This window comes from Neoarius graeffei, chromosome 1 (genome assembly GCF_027579695.1).
Source record: "Neoarius graeffei isolate fNeoGra1 chromosome 1, fNeoGra1.pri, whole genome shotgun sequence".
Lineage (NCBI taxonomy): Eukaryota > Metazoa > Chordata > Actinopteri > Siluriformes > Ariidae > Neoarius > Neoarius graeffei.
The window spans coordinates 18,675,203-18,690,878 of NC_083569.1; the positions used below are offsets into that span (position 1 = coordinate 18,675,203).

The following is a 15,676-nucleotide window of genomic DNA, read 5'->3' on the forward strand; positions in this document are numbered from 1 at the left end:
GCACTATGAGTGACCTCACTGATCTCCAGGCTCTTCATGTGGGGCCATCCTCAGTAGCAACCAGTGGTTTTCAGGTGATGAGAACTGCAACCCCAAAAAAATTCAACCAGTATTTTTGGTTCTTTTTTGATCGCCTGCCCAAATGAATTTTGGCGGGGGATATAGAAATGGGTTCTGTCCGGCGGGCTGTCCGTCCGGTCACATTTTCGTTTCTGGGCCATATCTTTAAAAGTACTGAAGATATCTTCATAAAACTTTGTATACATATCAAGCAACATGTGAACTGGTGCCTTTTGCTATTTTGGATTTTTGAAAAAAGTATTTTTCAAAATTTACATAAAAAATATATTTTGACTTAGTTTCTAAGAGCAATGTTCATTTCCAGAGCATATATCCAAAACTATTCATGATCCAGATTTGAAACTTGGTATGCATGTTAACAAGGTGATGGTACGGGTTCCTAATTTTTTATTTATCTTTTTATTTTTTGACATTTCAACGTTTAGGGTGGCACAGTGTTGTAGTGGTTATCACTGTCTCCTCACAGCAAGAAGGTCCTGGGTTTGAGCCTAGTGACTGACAGGGGCCTTTCTATGTGGAGTTTGCATGATCTCCCTGTGTCTGTGTGGGTTTCTTCTGGGTGCTCTAGTTTCCCCCACAGTTCAAAGACATGTGGTTAGGTATATAGGAGCCATGGCCTGAGGTTGGGCTGAGGTGCCCCTCAGCAAGGCACCTTACCCCCAACTGCTCCCTGGGCGCTGTAGCATAGCTGACCACTGCTGTGGGTATGTGTGTGTGCTCATTGCTCACTTGTGTGTGTTCACTGCTTCAGATGGGTTAAATGCAGAGGAGAAATTTCACTGTGTGATTCAGTCGATGCTTGAGTGTATGTGAAACAAATAAAGGCTTCTTCTTCTTAAATCTACTTGGCTAGATAACGCATGTTCAGTACTGACACAGATACTAGTAAACAATCCTGTTGCCATAGCAGTGTGATTCTTGCCCTCTAAAAAGATCTCTTTTCTCCATGAATAAAAACAAAAGCATGTCACATAAAATTATCAATGAGCCGGTTTATTTTACACCCAAATGCTTGACACTTGGCATCTTTAGGGTTGTTAACAACAATTTAGAAGCAATGTGTCCAATAGCTCCACTAGCCTCGGTAAATCATGTTTGGAGCATTGATCTCTACGTAAAAATCTGGAAAGCTCAGAGGCTCGTCAGAGTGACACCATCTGACCGCCATCTTACCACTCACATCGTTGAGGAGAATGGTCATTTAGGCTACTGGAAGCTAAACAAAACTGGTCAAGTTATTGATGTAGTTGGTGAGAAAAATTACAAGAAAAATGCCTGCATGTGCAGCAGTGAACTGTACAAACTGTCAAGTCAAAGGTTGTGCACGGACATTTCACCTGTGAGTATTGGTAGTGTGTGATCATTTTTACATGTGTGTGCGCAGTGCCATTTGCGTGGACCCACCTACAGCATTTTATGATGGTTTGCAAGAGCAAAAGAAAAAAAAAATTGGTCTCATCATTTTGTCTGGTTTTGTTGAAAATCTCACAGTGATATCTGGGATGAACACTGTGACTGTGTCAGATTTTTGATGGAAATGTCCCAGACTAGATCAAAGCCAAAGTCTAGACATGTTTGATATTGAATGTGAGAGCTCAAGCTCAACGGCTCAAACTCAAAAAGAAAAATGAACTGAGTAAATTAGCCTCAGTAGCCTAAATGAAAGAAGGACCATAGCCTTAGGCAGAAATGGCAGTGAGGGATGCAAATAAAAAGAGATGTTGTTGTTCTAGTTTGGTCAGTAGTTATTTTCATTTACCTCAGGCTAAGCACAAATGACAATGTCGATCATCTACACACGTCACACCTACTTGCACAAATTGACAAAATGGGCATGATTGTCTGTTTTAACATGATTTTAGTTTAAATTGAGTCCAAGTATATTGATAAGTACTCTTAAATCAGGGTTGGTCATATTTCCCGGTCAATGGCTTATTTCCCGGACGGCGTCCAATATATGATTTCCTGTACAAAGAAAAACTGAAATAATCTCTGTAAAAATAATTATAGTAGTAAAAGAGCCGTTCAAAAAAATGATCAGAGACTGAACTGAAAAAGGAAAAAAAAAGAACAATAACAGTGAAGGGGAGTGCTATAAAGATATGTAAGGAATGTGGGTAAAGTTGAGAAAATAAGAAGAGGTAATGAAAGGAAAAAAGTCAGGAGACACTTTTCTTGGGGCAAATTTGATCGGACATGACAGTTTAACACAGAAGCCAAATACACGCGATTTGAGTGGTAAGATGGCAGCCAGCTGGCTTCACTCGTCTCAACAGCAGGGAATAGGCTATGAACGCTCCAGATTTTTACAGAGAGCTCAGTGGTTTGGAGTCGGTGACGTCACGATTTGTCCTCAGAATGTGATATTTGAACCTTGGAGAGAGGAAGATGGCGGTGCACAGGAACACTGTTTTCCTTTTAAAATAAAATCTGTACACAGTATACAGGTACAAATATGAACAAGTGAACACTCAAACACGTCTGATATGGATATTATCTATCAGTATAAAGGAATTTACTTTTTGGGTTTTGTTTGGCTTTAATTCAAGGTATTTAACAAAAATATTCTTTTAACCATTTAGGAATTATAGCAGTTCATCGTTGTGGTGCAAGGACCTGATTGAATCCACATTGCAACCGTAAGGACTACTATTAGGGCCCAAGAACCAGAAGTGCAGGCTGAGGGCCTGAGGGTCTGTTCCTCCAGTGACACATGCATCTTTGGCTCAGGCCTCATACTTGTGAAAAATCAAAAATGTACATTGTATGTGGGTTTTGGCATGATTGAGGAGCTCCATAGCGTCCCCGAATGCAAGCAATGTTTAGATTTTTGAATGTGTTTATTTCTGTAGTTGTCACAAAGTTTGTTCGATCTCCATGGTTTTTGGTGGGGACACTGTCATCACCATGACAGACATATTTCACACTGGCTTATATTTGCTCCACTCAACAGGAAGTCAGCTATTTTGAAAGTTTTGCATTTTAAAAAAAAATAATTTTTATGTACTCTTTCAAACTCATTGGATTCGCTTGAAATTTGGCTGGTATAAACTCCAGATATATGAAAATTAATTGCGATGGTATAGTAGATATGGCCTATTTAAAAAACAAAAAAAAAATGGCTCATTGAGTGTGACAAAAGGGTGAAAAATCTAAACTCCACTCAAATTACATTTTGTGTTTGCTGTGTACTACAAAATCCACATTTTCTGAAATGGATGTCCATTTAACTCATGTAGCACTAGTTTTGCTGTGAGGCAGGCAAATAGCTTTCAAAAAGAGGATAGACCTTGATGGCTATAAATACTGTATGTAGGAACTTGAAAATCGTAGCACTCCTGACACATGCCACTTCTCCATTGTGTACTGAGAAAAAGCACATCCAACAACATATCCTGGTACAGACTGCATGTCCTTCAGGTAAACTACATAGCCAAGTCCCCAAAATGCAAAGCGCATGCACAGTAGGGCAATAAGTAATTTTACTGTAACACTCCTGACAGTTTTGAAGTGCTTTGAAAAGCTTTCAGCCCACCGCCACTGTGTTAGCGACATAAATGGTTTGTAGCAGAACAGAAGAACAAATGAAGAATTGAGAAAATGGTCACAGGTTTATTATTTAGGGCAATTTTCAAGCAACAGTGATGCTGTATTTGGTAAAAAAGATAAATTAATTCCAAGTCAACACATTCGGTGCCAGCTGGTGTAACAACAAGGCTGTCAACAGTAACTGTGAAACACCTGTCGCTCTCAGATTTGAACCACCAGTTGGATATCGAACATCAATGATCAGCCATCAGAGTACCTGTAAAATTAAGCAGATTACTGTTGAATTAAAAGTTTTTTCACAGCAAATGCATAACAATCCTGGCATTTGTGACACTTTCAAGGTAGCAACACCAAATTTGCAACAGATTCTCTTTGACATAAGGACTTTCTGGAGAATTGCTGACTTCATCTGCAATAGATGAACATGGTTCCTGCTACCAGGAGCGCTGCCAGAAATTTTGGGCCCCATGAAAGATTAGAATTTTGGGCCCCCCAACTTTGCCCACCCTCGTCACAATTGCACTATTGTCATTATTTGACTTTTGATAGCCCATGGACCTTGAGTTTGTGACTTTGTTATTGCATTTTATGCATTAACCTACCAGGGACTAGATGAAAACTGGTCAGTGACTAATTCTGGTGCATTTACAATCACAAATGAAAATTCAAGATTTTGCCACATGCCTTCTTGTGCTAGGACAATTGGTAGTGAAATGTGTGATGTGACTGCTAATAAATCATAGAAAAAGTTTTCTACCCAGCATCAAAATACCTATGGAAATCCCATGGCAATCTAGCAAACTGTATATGGCGCTCGCTCATTAAAAACTTCAATCCTCAAGCATTTATGGGTTGTATTGCTGCTTACCTCCTTCTCCAAAGGGGGGTTCAGTGGTTTGGTCAGGCGGAGGTCCCCCTGAGGCTGAATCTGTGCATATTTAGGGCACCCCATTAGTTATGAAACTGGTTATTAGCACTAGTTATTAGCACCAGCATAACGTAATATTTCATCTTGTTTATCACACAAGTCAGTTCAGTTATTAAAATGGAAAAAATGTCACTGTACAAACTGTAAAAGTGTTCTCTTGATAGGCTAATCCAACCATGTTCATACTGTTCATTTACCATTCGCTAATATTTTGAACACACGTGAGCGATAGCTACCTTTCTTTGGGAAAAACTGAGTGACCAGTTGCCTGCCTCTCCGGTCCCTCTCAGCTTTCAGCTGCCTTTCTTTACATTTTTGACAGCCACTCTTCATATTTAGTGATCATAGACTGTACACAGTCCACTGCTGGCTGGCTGGCTGCTGCACCGTGACACAGCAGCAAGTAGCGTTGCACTGATCAGCACACAGATTTAACGCATCGCGCTTCTACCAGAACTGGACCGTACCATTTCGCAAAAGGGGGAGGGTTAAATGACAATATGTTGAAGAACTCAAGAAATAGACAACCTTGTTCAATTAGCTCATTTTACCAGATGGAATATTGCATTGTTGTTATTTCAAAAGTCTTATTAAAATCATTAAAAGCATATTATCAGCCCCTTAAAGGGCCCCATGGCAGTGCTGGGCCCCTAGAATTGTTCTAACCTTTCCCCCCCGGTGGCGCCCGTGCCTGTTACACAGCATTTGGACCTGAACAAACAGGTAAAGGAATCATCTTTAAGTCTTCTCATTTATTTCAGAACAATAATTAGAACAATTTTTACAATAGAACTGCATTCCTGTTTTTTTTTTTTTTGTAGTACTGGTATACTGCCCAATATAATGGTAGGGGATACACTGTGTTTTTTGCAAAAATGAGCCTTTTTTTTGTTTTTAAATGTCCTCAAATGAGGACATAATGGCAGACAATCAATTTGCTTGAGATGCGACATGAAATCAGATGCACGGGTCTTCATGGTCAGGACACAGTTACTTTGATATCCATTAAATTTGGTACGAGTGGAAGTTTTTAACATTGGGTTGAGTGATGTCACCCATTTTGGATTTTGTGTATTTTTCACATATTTTTTACAATATTTTTTTTTACTTCCTTCTCCAGAGTTCATCGGATTTCTTTGAAACTTGCTTGGAATAAACTTCACACATATTTAATGATAAATTGCAAAGGAATAGTGGATATCTCAAAAAAAGACACAGTCGTGGAAAATTGATTTCCACGAGATGCCAATCCAAAAGAGGAAGCAGACATTATTTGGTGATACTTGGTTTGATCAGCCTCAAATTGTGAGCATGGCACTGCATTTTCACATGGAGCATTGTTCAAATGTATCATGTTTCACATTTACTATTTTATATTTTGCACTTTCATATGTGCTGTAAATAGATATTTTTCCTCCTAAATTCATTGGGACAGCAGTGCTGACAATGTTTTCCCACCTTGAAATCCACCTTGTCAGCACTTTCACTCACTGTTAGCAAGGTAGATTTAATGATGATTGAAAGACTGTTGTACCTGCTGGAGCAATATTCCCTCAATGTTGGTCAAGTGGATTTAAATGTATTGTAACCAGGGTTTCCACTGGCACTCGTCACGCTTGTCACCGATGAACATAATCCATCAATGACAAAGAGAAAATTACTAGCAGTCGTCACCATGATGAATGTATTTGTCATCATTATCATATTTCATCTTTTCTAGAACTCCCTCCACAAATCCGTCCGTTTGCCAAAATCCAACCCCAGTGAAGAGACGGCAGGAAGCCAGAGTGTAAACAATGAGCACATGCTTGTGACCAATAAAAATCGACAACACATAATGCCCAAATAAGCTCCAAGCTTTTGACCAATTGCAGTGTGTCTTAATCGGTCTGGTGTTTTGGTGGAATTATCTCTGCGTGAACCAAACAATGGCATAGTCTAAGCTGGCAAAGTTTTTTGGGTGGGCTTCTTTAAGCACTGAAGATGATTTAAGGACTAAAACAGCCGTGAGGGAGGCACACTTGGAGCCCCTACTGTCCCCAAGCACATCAGACAGTGTCAGTAATAGAGGAGTCAGTTAAAAAAAATGCCAAAGTAAAATTGATGTCAGCTGCAGCAAGAGACTGGAGGGAGCTACATTTTGGGGTGGCATGGCGTGTTGAGCTCGCGTGGGCCATGCGCTTGGCTCACTATTGCAATACTCTGTATTGGCAGTGCTTTTACAAGCAACCTCTGCAAACATTTTATGACAGTGCTTTGACTCGACCTGCCAACCATCTGTAGGCAGTGCTGCTAAATAAAGCCAGTGTTGTAAAATGAACCCTAGAATGGACTGCAATGACCAGTTTTCACCCATCGTATGGCAAAGAGAATCTCAAACTTACTCGTAAGCATTCTAAATTACGTAGGGGAACATCAAGGCATCTGCTTCAGTACCTTAAGATGCAAAACTGGAGTTCAGCATGGTATCAGCACACCATCCCAAACATCAGTAAACAGGACTCAACAAACATCAGGATCAACACTGAAGAATGCATCTCCACTGGATACCACGAGCCGAACACTGCTCCTTAGTCCGCTCGGCCAGACCGACAGCCGGGCACCAAAGTGAGACGCATCGTTGACCATACGCAGGTCTTATGCTGACCACATGAGTTGGCAATGCACTTGGGTCACTGTTCAAATACCTATCTACAGTGACCAAAAGAAGACCACCACCCTGCTTATCCTCACCAAGAGCGACAGGCTAAACGCAAGCTTGACACTTACTGTGCGGTGAGCTCTTTGGGATGGCACGTCTGACTTTTGTTTCCAGATCGTTGGAACTGCTCCATGTACCGGACATCGCTCAAATCCTTCTATGTGAATCTGCCTCACAAATGTATCTTTTTCAAAATGTATGGAGCAGACACCAAACCATCCTGTCGGCTTGAAGTTACCTCTCTTTGTCAGTACAAATCAAACCCATTTTTTCCGCAAGTGTCCTGCCAACTTTTGGGCTACAATGGATCAAAATTCTGCTTTTTTTAATGGCTACACTTGAACAGCCTTGAAGGACACACCCCTTAGAAGGCATGCTTTGGTTTTAGTTTTGTTGCAGAATAAATTTTAAAAAAATCATTAAAAATGTGCTCCAATTTGCAAAACAGATGAAGCCAGAAATGCCAACGAACTTTTAAGCATTTCGCATATGATGTCACTTCTTTGAACAAACAGTAACTTACCAGGAACGCGTTCGTGTAATGGTGGACTCAAAGAGCCAAACTTTACCAAATAAACAGAACATGTTCCTGGTCTCATATTAAAATACAATTTAGACAGTAAACTATTAAACATGTCTAGTTTTATCGGGTATAATTCCCAGGGGTAATGTAATTTTCAGAAGACTGGCACTTTAACGGAAACAAAGGGTTTGGGACATGACAGCTTGCTTGACCAAAAGGAGCATGCACTTGAGATAGTCTGTGCATGTGAGTTCAGAAGCCACAAACAAAGGCTTCAGAGGTTCCACTGAGATTTGAACTCAGATCACTGGAGTCAAAGTCCAGGGTGTTAGCCATTACACCATGGAACCAAGACATAGTTAAAGGGTTGTTTTCACTGTCAAACCTTTGAATGATATAATGAAATTCCAGCAGCACATGAACACGATTGAAGGTTTTACCTGAAATCATCAACCTGCTGGAAAAAAAAAAAATTCTAGAAACCCTGACTGCTGGCTACATGGTTAATCATTCATTGTTGTTTGTATTAATTTCTAGTTTTGTAGTTTATCAATCAATGTCAACAGGCAATTTACATTATAACCATATGAAAATCCAGGTCAAAGGTCGCATGTCGTTCCATGAACTAAAACTTTATATTTTTACATCTAGAAACATAAAATACCTAATGATATTGTAATATGTGGCAGATATTCACAAGAAACTGAAAAAAAAAACTTATCTGAAAATAATTTAAAAATCTGAATATTTCAAGCATGCAATTTTTTACAGGCTAAGAAATTAATTCTGATCGAATTTTATTTATTGCAGTAGGACTCCAAATACTCTCGAAGCATTCTATTCCAAAAGTTTCTCAAGCTTATTTTTGCAAAGGCATGCTAGCTGAAGCTTCCATTTTCACTCACATGCAGGCAAAACTCCCAACAAGCATTCAATAAACACAAACCATGAGCATAAAACCAATGGCCCGTTAATAACCCACGATAGCAAATATCAGAAGTGGAATTCAAACCCACACCTCCAGAAAAGACTGCAACCTAAACACAGCGCCTTAAACCACTCAAAATCTAGGTTATACTTAACCAGGTTAGTGACACTGTATTGGAGATGCAGAAAGCTGGTAGAGAGTAAGGTGGCCTGGGCCAATCTCTTCCACCTTGCTTTATTAGCCATTGCACACAGGCAGAGAAATGTCTGACCAATGAGAGTTTTTGATAGAAAGAAAGAAAGAAAGAAAGAAAGAAAGAAAGAAAGAAAGAAAGAAGGGGTTGGGGTGTTGTGTGATCTGTCTAATGAGAAAGTAGGGGAAAGAATTACTGCAGACTAATGGTCCAGTAGCTTGTTGAACATGGAGAAAACCAGGCAATGGGGAAAAGGTCGACCCAGCAAAGAAAGAAAGAACTTTTTTCTTTACTTATTTTTTTAACAAGACAATTTCTAGATCTACTACAATACCATATGAACAGATAGAATAGAAAAAGCTCTATTCCTACTCATTATTTTAGAAAACTCATTTATTATCTTTATTTAAAGAATATATCAAATAAGAAAGCTGTTTCTTCGTATTTAGAACAAGGCACTATTCCTGGAGATACTCAGAGTGTGAATTACCCCACCATAATTGGGGGCTACCATCATGGCCCACTATCATATCAATCGCCCCCCCCGGTCCTGTCCCGTCTCATCTATGAAAGTCGGTGTCAGTAACTCAACACAATAACTCTGATCAATAATTTTTAATGTCATTAAGAAGCATGACAAACCATACAGTACTACCACAGAAGAAAAACAGCAGTACAACCTGATAACCTTCTTTGTCAGAACAAACTGGGTATCAACACTACAAATGAGTCACATACAGTATATACACACATGCAGAACAGTCCTGCTGAATGTCTTGCTCTCTTTCGTCCTGCTGTGCCTCTCCTGTCTGCTGGGAACCCATTTTCTTTATTCACATGAACAGTGTATAAAACCTAACTGCACCTACACTTGTACTGTAATTGTCTGTAGATCTTAGTGCTAATATTTACTACTTACTCTTTTAGCACCAAAAAAATGCCTGATGTTTGGCCCTTTTCTTTTCGTCATGTTTGGCCTACTGTCTCTGTGAATAAACTCAAACAGGGTACTCAGATGAAACTATGACTATCTTAAAAATAATACAAAAGGAATGTAAGTAAAAACAATAGAAAACATCCATGTACTAGGCTATTTTGCTTAGGCTAGCCTACTACCTGGCTCTTTTTATGTTGCCCCCAGTCCCCAGAGGTTCTGATTGTAATTTTGCATAGGCTTAGCTAGGCCTACATCAGAACTTCTTGTGCCTAATCACACACACAGGATGGGCCTATGTGCCAAATGAATTTCAGAAGGGCACAATTTATTCATGATAAAATGAGAATGGAAACATATGGAGTTCTTCTCCTTTGAAATGAGAATCGTTTCTATACCACACTGTAATAAGCTTGATTTAAATAGAGACTTAGCTTATCTTGCTAACTAACGTTGGTAACTAACGTTAACATCCGTCCACTGTAGCCTACTGGCCTCAGTGGGTAAGTAATTCAATGTATAAAGATGTGACATGAGCTGAAAGAACAAATCACTTTAATAAATGAAAGTTGTAAAATAATACATTTTCAACCGGCTAAAAGTTGGTTAGCAACTAACATTACCAATGCACGTCTTCTGCTGCAAACCACAGACTGTATAAATTGCTGCAAACCCATGGACTGTATCTGATGAATCAACTGAATACGGTGTGGACTAGAAGCTATTGCTTCTAGCGCAGGGCTTTTCAAAGTGTGGGGCGCGTCTCCCCTAGGGGGCGCCAGAGTTCTTCAGGGGGGCGCAACGTGAGGAAAAATAAACCAGAATAAGTTACTATTGCGGACATTTAGCGAACTTCAGCTAGCCTTTGCCAGAGACAAAATGGATCGATTTTTAGTACCTAAATCTACAGTGAGTGAGGAGACAGAGTCTGGGCCAAGCAAAAAAAGAAGGAAGTATGACCACGATTATTTAAAGTTTGGATTTTCATGGACTGGATCTGAAGATGCTCTACTGCCACAGTGTGTTGTCTGCCAAGAAGTGCTAGCTAACGATGCTATGAGATGTTTAAAATGTGTAAAACAAGATGTTTAAAAAAAAAGCACAGATGTTTAAAATGTGTAAAAAAAAAGAGGTTTTCAAAAAGCACAGATGTTTAAAATGTATAAAAAAAAAGATGTTTTAATAAAGCTCATATGTTTTAAATGTGTAAAAAAAGATGTTTTCAAAAAGCACAGATGTTTAAAATGTGTAAAAGAAAATGGAACATTAAGTATAGCAACAACAAAAATTGTAGGGGGGGCGCTGTTGTTTATTTGCTCTCTGCGGGGGGGGGGGGGGGGGGGGGGGGGGGGGCTGACTCTCCCACACTTTGAGAACCCCTGCTCTAGCGCGTTCTAGCGCTGCGGTGACTAAAAACGGTCCACAATAGGCTGTCTGTCTGAAATCAATTTACATTAAAATGTTCCTACAATAAGAATGCCGAATGGGAGTTGGTTTGAATTATATATTTCCTTTTCACAATATCAAAAAAAAATATCGGACCCCCCAAAACTTATATTTTTGTTTCTTTGGGGGGCACTGGGTCTTCATTGGGGGGTATAGTACCCCCCAGTAATTCAAACTATGGAGATACTATAATACCAGGTTAAGGTGGAGCAGAAGGAGCAAACCCCAACTAAGGCTCTCTGGTCTAAAAATCTATTTAATAATAATATTGTCAGTTAAAGAATATATCAGATATTAAAGTGATAAAAACAAACACTACACTTGATCTTAAACAAAAGGCCAAGAAACAACAACTTACTGCTGTCAATGGCTTTAAATATACCACTTCCAAATGTTAAAATCCAGAAAGGTAAACACAGCTAGACTCCGCCCCCAATAGCTGGATCCTTTTGAAGAGAGACATCACTTTGGGCATGTGTGTGTGGTTTCCATGCAAAAAGCTCGATATTTCTAACATTTGACCACCAAAAATTTTCAGCTCTACCAGAGCAAAGCCTGCAAAAATAAACTGAACTCATTAACATTCCTCTCCCCGGAAATCTGTCTCTAGATTGAGGCACTGCCTAAAAGCGGAGCTCCATCTGTTTCTGGGTTGTAGAATTTTCTTATATCATAGCCAGACTCTTCTGTTTTATTTCTTTACCGTTATAGTTACTATACTGTTTCCTTATGTTGTACAAAACAGACACAGAAAGAGAATAGCTCTGGCCTGATGAGTAGAGTCAGGGCACTGATTTTATTTACAAATTCGATTTCACCATTGCTGAGACAAGAATACAAAAAAAACATATTGGAAAAATAATATCATCTCTAGCCACTTTATCCTGTTCTACAGGGTCACAGGCAAGCTGGAGCCTATCCCAGCTGACTACGGGCAAAAGGTGGGGTACACCCTGGCCAAGTCACAGGGCTGACACATAGACAACCATTCACACTCATGGTCAATTTAGAGTCACCAGTTAACCTAACCTGCATGTCTTTGGGGGAAACCGGAGCACTCAGAGGAAACCCACATGCAAACTCTACACAGAAAGGCCCTCGCCAGCCACGGGGCTCGAACCCAGACCTTCTTACTGTGAGGTGACAGCACTAACCACTACACCACCGTGCCACCCCAAAATAATATCATATTGAAAACAAAATATAATACAATGAATCCGCTGCCTGGTACGAAACCCCGGGATAAAACCCCAGTGGGATTAGAACCTCTTAGAAAGTCCGGCTATCAAAACCTCTCTGTGTGTGTGTGTGTGTGTGTGCACTTATAAGGGAGATCATTACCCACTTGACACTGTGGATAACAGTGAAATAATCAAGACTGCATGATTGGGGGGTAACAGTGAAATGAGCGAGCACAGAGAATACATTTACCTCATTATTTACCTTATTATTTGCTCATTCTTTCATGTGAACTTTTGTTCATTTAATTAAAAACACTCTTGGAATCAGTACACCATCCTGAACATTAGTAAGCAGGACTTAACAGACCTCAGGATCAAGATAGAAGAATGCTTCTCCACTGGATACCACTAGCTGAACACTGCTTCTAGTCCGCTCGGCCAGACATCAAAGCAAGACGCATCGTTGACCACACCCAGTTCTTGTGCTGACCACGTGAGTTGGCAATGCACTTGGGTCACTGCTCAAATGCCTATGTGCAGTGATCAAAAGGAGACCGCCGCCCAGTTTCAGGCCGAGAACACAGGGGCCCTGGCGAAACCAATCCACTGCCAGCCGGACCGATACGGGCAGCACTCGACAGGCCCCAAATTTCACACCACACGTAGCCAGCAGGATTTGAACCTGTGCAGGAAAACCCCAATGGATTTCAAATATGTTGCCTTCACCACTCAGCCATGACTACTGGAGGCATTGAAATTCAAGTGCGGCAAAAAATTACTTTGAGCACTTTTTTTTGCACAAAGGCACACAAGCCAAAGCCTCCATTTTCACACCAAGCACAGGCCACAAGGCCTGTCAACAGCCCACTGCAGCAAGTGTCAGAAATGGGATTCAAACCCACACCCCCAGAGGGGACTACAACTTGAACACAGTACCTCAGACCTGTCAGCCACCCTGACTTGCCATACCAAGTGCGAATCCGGCATAGAACATGCTGAGGTCTCATGTTGCTCTCACGCGTGGGCCATGCGCTTGGCTAACTATTGCAATACTCTGGGCAGTGCTTTTACAAGTTTGCAGAAAAGACAGACTTTTCTGCAAACATTTTATGATGGTGCTTTGGCTCAACCTGTCCAGGAGAGAAGCCCTTTCCATTTAGGACAGATACCTGGATTTGGAACCGCTCCCTCTTTTGCCAGACAAGCTCGGGTAAAAGCCACCACAAACCAAGGCTTTGGCTGCCTTTCGGCAAACCAAATTTCAGATGGCGTCGGCAGCACATTCAAAGCAGCGTGGGAGACATTGAGTGGACATCAAGGACATCGCTTTAACCAGGTGGCCACCACTGCACACGGGGCCTCGTGACAGCATGGACAAATGTCAGGAGATGCTTTGCTGCACTTCGTTTCAAAACGCATACACTTCAGGGAGGCAAAATCCTCAGGTTGGACGTGAACGAGTCTACGACCTAGCGTACTTGATTCACTGGATGCACAACCGTCTAAGGGCAGCGCTGCTAAATAAAGCCAGCGCTGTAAAATGAAATCCTACAATGGACTGCAATGACCAGTTTTCACCCATCGTATCGCAAAGAGAATCTCAAACTTACTCATAAGCATGCTGAATTGCATAGGGAATCATCAAGGCATCCGTTTCAGTACCTTAAGATGCAAAACTGGATTTCAGCATGGTATCAGTACACCATCCCGAACATCAGTCAGCAGGACTTAACAGACCTCAGGATCAAGATAGAAGAACGCTTCTCCACTGGATACCGCTAGCCGAACACTGCTCCGTAGTCCGCTCGACCAGACACCAAAGAGACACATTGTTGACCACACACAGGTCTTGTGCTGACCACGTGAGTTGGCGATGCACTTGGGTCACTGCTCAAATACCTATGTGCGGTGATCAAAAGAAGACCACCGCCCTGTTTCACACCAAGAGCACAGGGGCTCTGGTGAAAACAATCCACCAGCAGCCAGATCAATACAGGTAGCACTTGACAGGCCTCAAACATCATGCCACACATAACCAGCAGGATTTGAAATTTGTGCAGGGAAGCCCCAACAGATTTCAAGTCTATTGCCTTCACCACTCAGCCACGACTAACGGAGGGGTTAAGGGTCATGTGCGACAAAAAAAAACATTTGCAGCGCTTACTTTCGCAAAGCCACGTCAGCCGAAGCCTCCGTTTTCACCCACGTTCTCTGCTTGCGGCAAGCACGGGCCACGAGGCCCGTCGACAACCCACTGCAACAAATGTCAGATAAGGCCGCTGCTTACGCCGCCCTGATGTGCCACGCCTAGCCTGAATCCGGCACAATGAGTGACTGACAATGGGCTTGCTGAAATAGCTCAGTAGGGAGAGCGTTAGACTGAAGATCTAAAGGTCCCTGGTTCAATCCTGGGTTTCAGCATTGAGGATTGTGATTTATGTATATCAAAGGCTGTGTTTGTGTTTTTTTTTGCCTGGGCAATGTCAGTGTATGCTGGTAATTTGGTGCTGAAAACAATTCTATAGCTACGTTCTGGTTCCATGGTGTAATGGTTAGAACTCTGAACTTTGACTCCAGTAATGTGAGGTCAACTCTCAGTGGAAATTCTGAAGACTTTCTTTGCAGTATCTGAGCTAACATGCCCAGATTTTTTCAATTGCATGCTCCTTTTGGTCGATCACGAGTTCTACTCACGATCGGGTCATACCATCATAAAAATGGTACCTACTGCCGTCTGGCAAGGCACGTTGCAATACAGATGCGAGTTGGGAGACAAACTTTTGCGGTTCCCAGAGGACTAGCCCCCCACTGTAACCTGAGCTATGTACCGTAATAGGCGAGAGGCCGAGGGCTACGGAGATCGGTGCTGCCCTTTGCGCTGCATGGTATGAGAAGGACTTTGATTTGCAGGTCAGCGGTGCTGCACAGGTGATGTCATTTGCACCAATGCCTTCTTTTGTGTCCACACGGACTCTATACTATTATCTGCGTTGGTGTGCGTTCTTGATCCGCGTGAGTGGAGCCCCATAGACATAGAGTGTGGATGGATAAAGAAACTCATCAAGTTGTTTTCTGATGGTTTCGGTCCCGTGCGTGCCTGCCACCATACCAGTGTTATAGAAATTACCAGTCATACACACCGCCTAGGGCAGCACGGTGGTGTAGTGGTTAGCGCTGTCACCTCACAGCAAGAAGGTCCGGGCTCGAGCCCC

The 15,676-nt window shown here is 41.5% G+C and overlaps 1 protein-coding gene and 3 non-coding genes across 4 annotated transcripts in view; 1 reads left to right on the forward strand and 3 right to left on the reverse strand.

The window, feature by feature from the left end:
• The window catches only part of LOC132891954 (protein NLRC5-like), an 888,139-nt gene that overhangs the window by 836,591 nt on the left and 35,872 nt on the right, over positions 1-15,676 (reverse strand). The gene's annotated exons all lie outside the window — the stretch shown is intronic.
• trnaq-uug (transfer RNA glutamine (anticodon UUG)) lies at positions 8,061-8,132 on the reverse strand. Its single transcript has one exon. It is a non-coding gene; the product is annotated as a tRNA-Gln (tRNA).
• On the reverse strand, positions 11,447-11,634 carry LOC132897991 (U2 spliceosomal RNA). Its single transcript, XR_009656437.1, has one exon. It is a non-coding gene; the product is annotated as a U2 spliceosomal RNA (small nuclear RNA).
• On the forward strand, positions 14,813-14,885 carry trnaf-gaa (transfer RNA phenylalanine (anticodon GAA)). The gene has a single exon. It is a non-coding gene; the product is annotated as a tRNA-Phe (tRNA).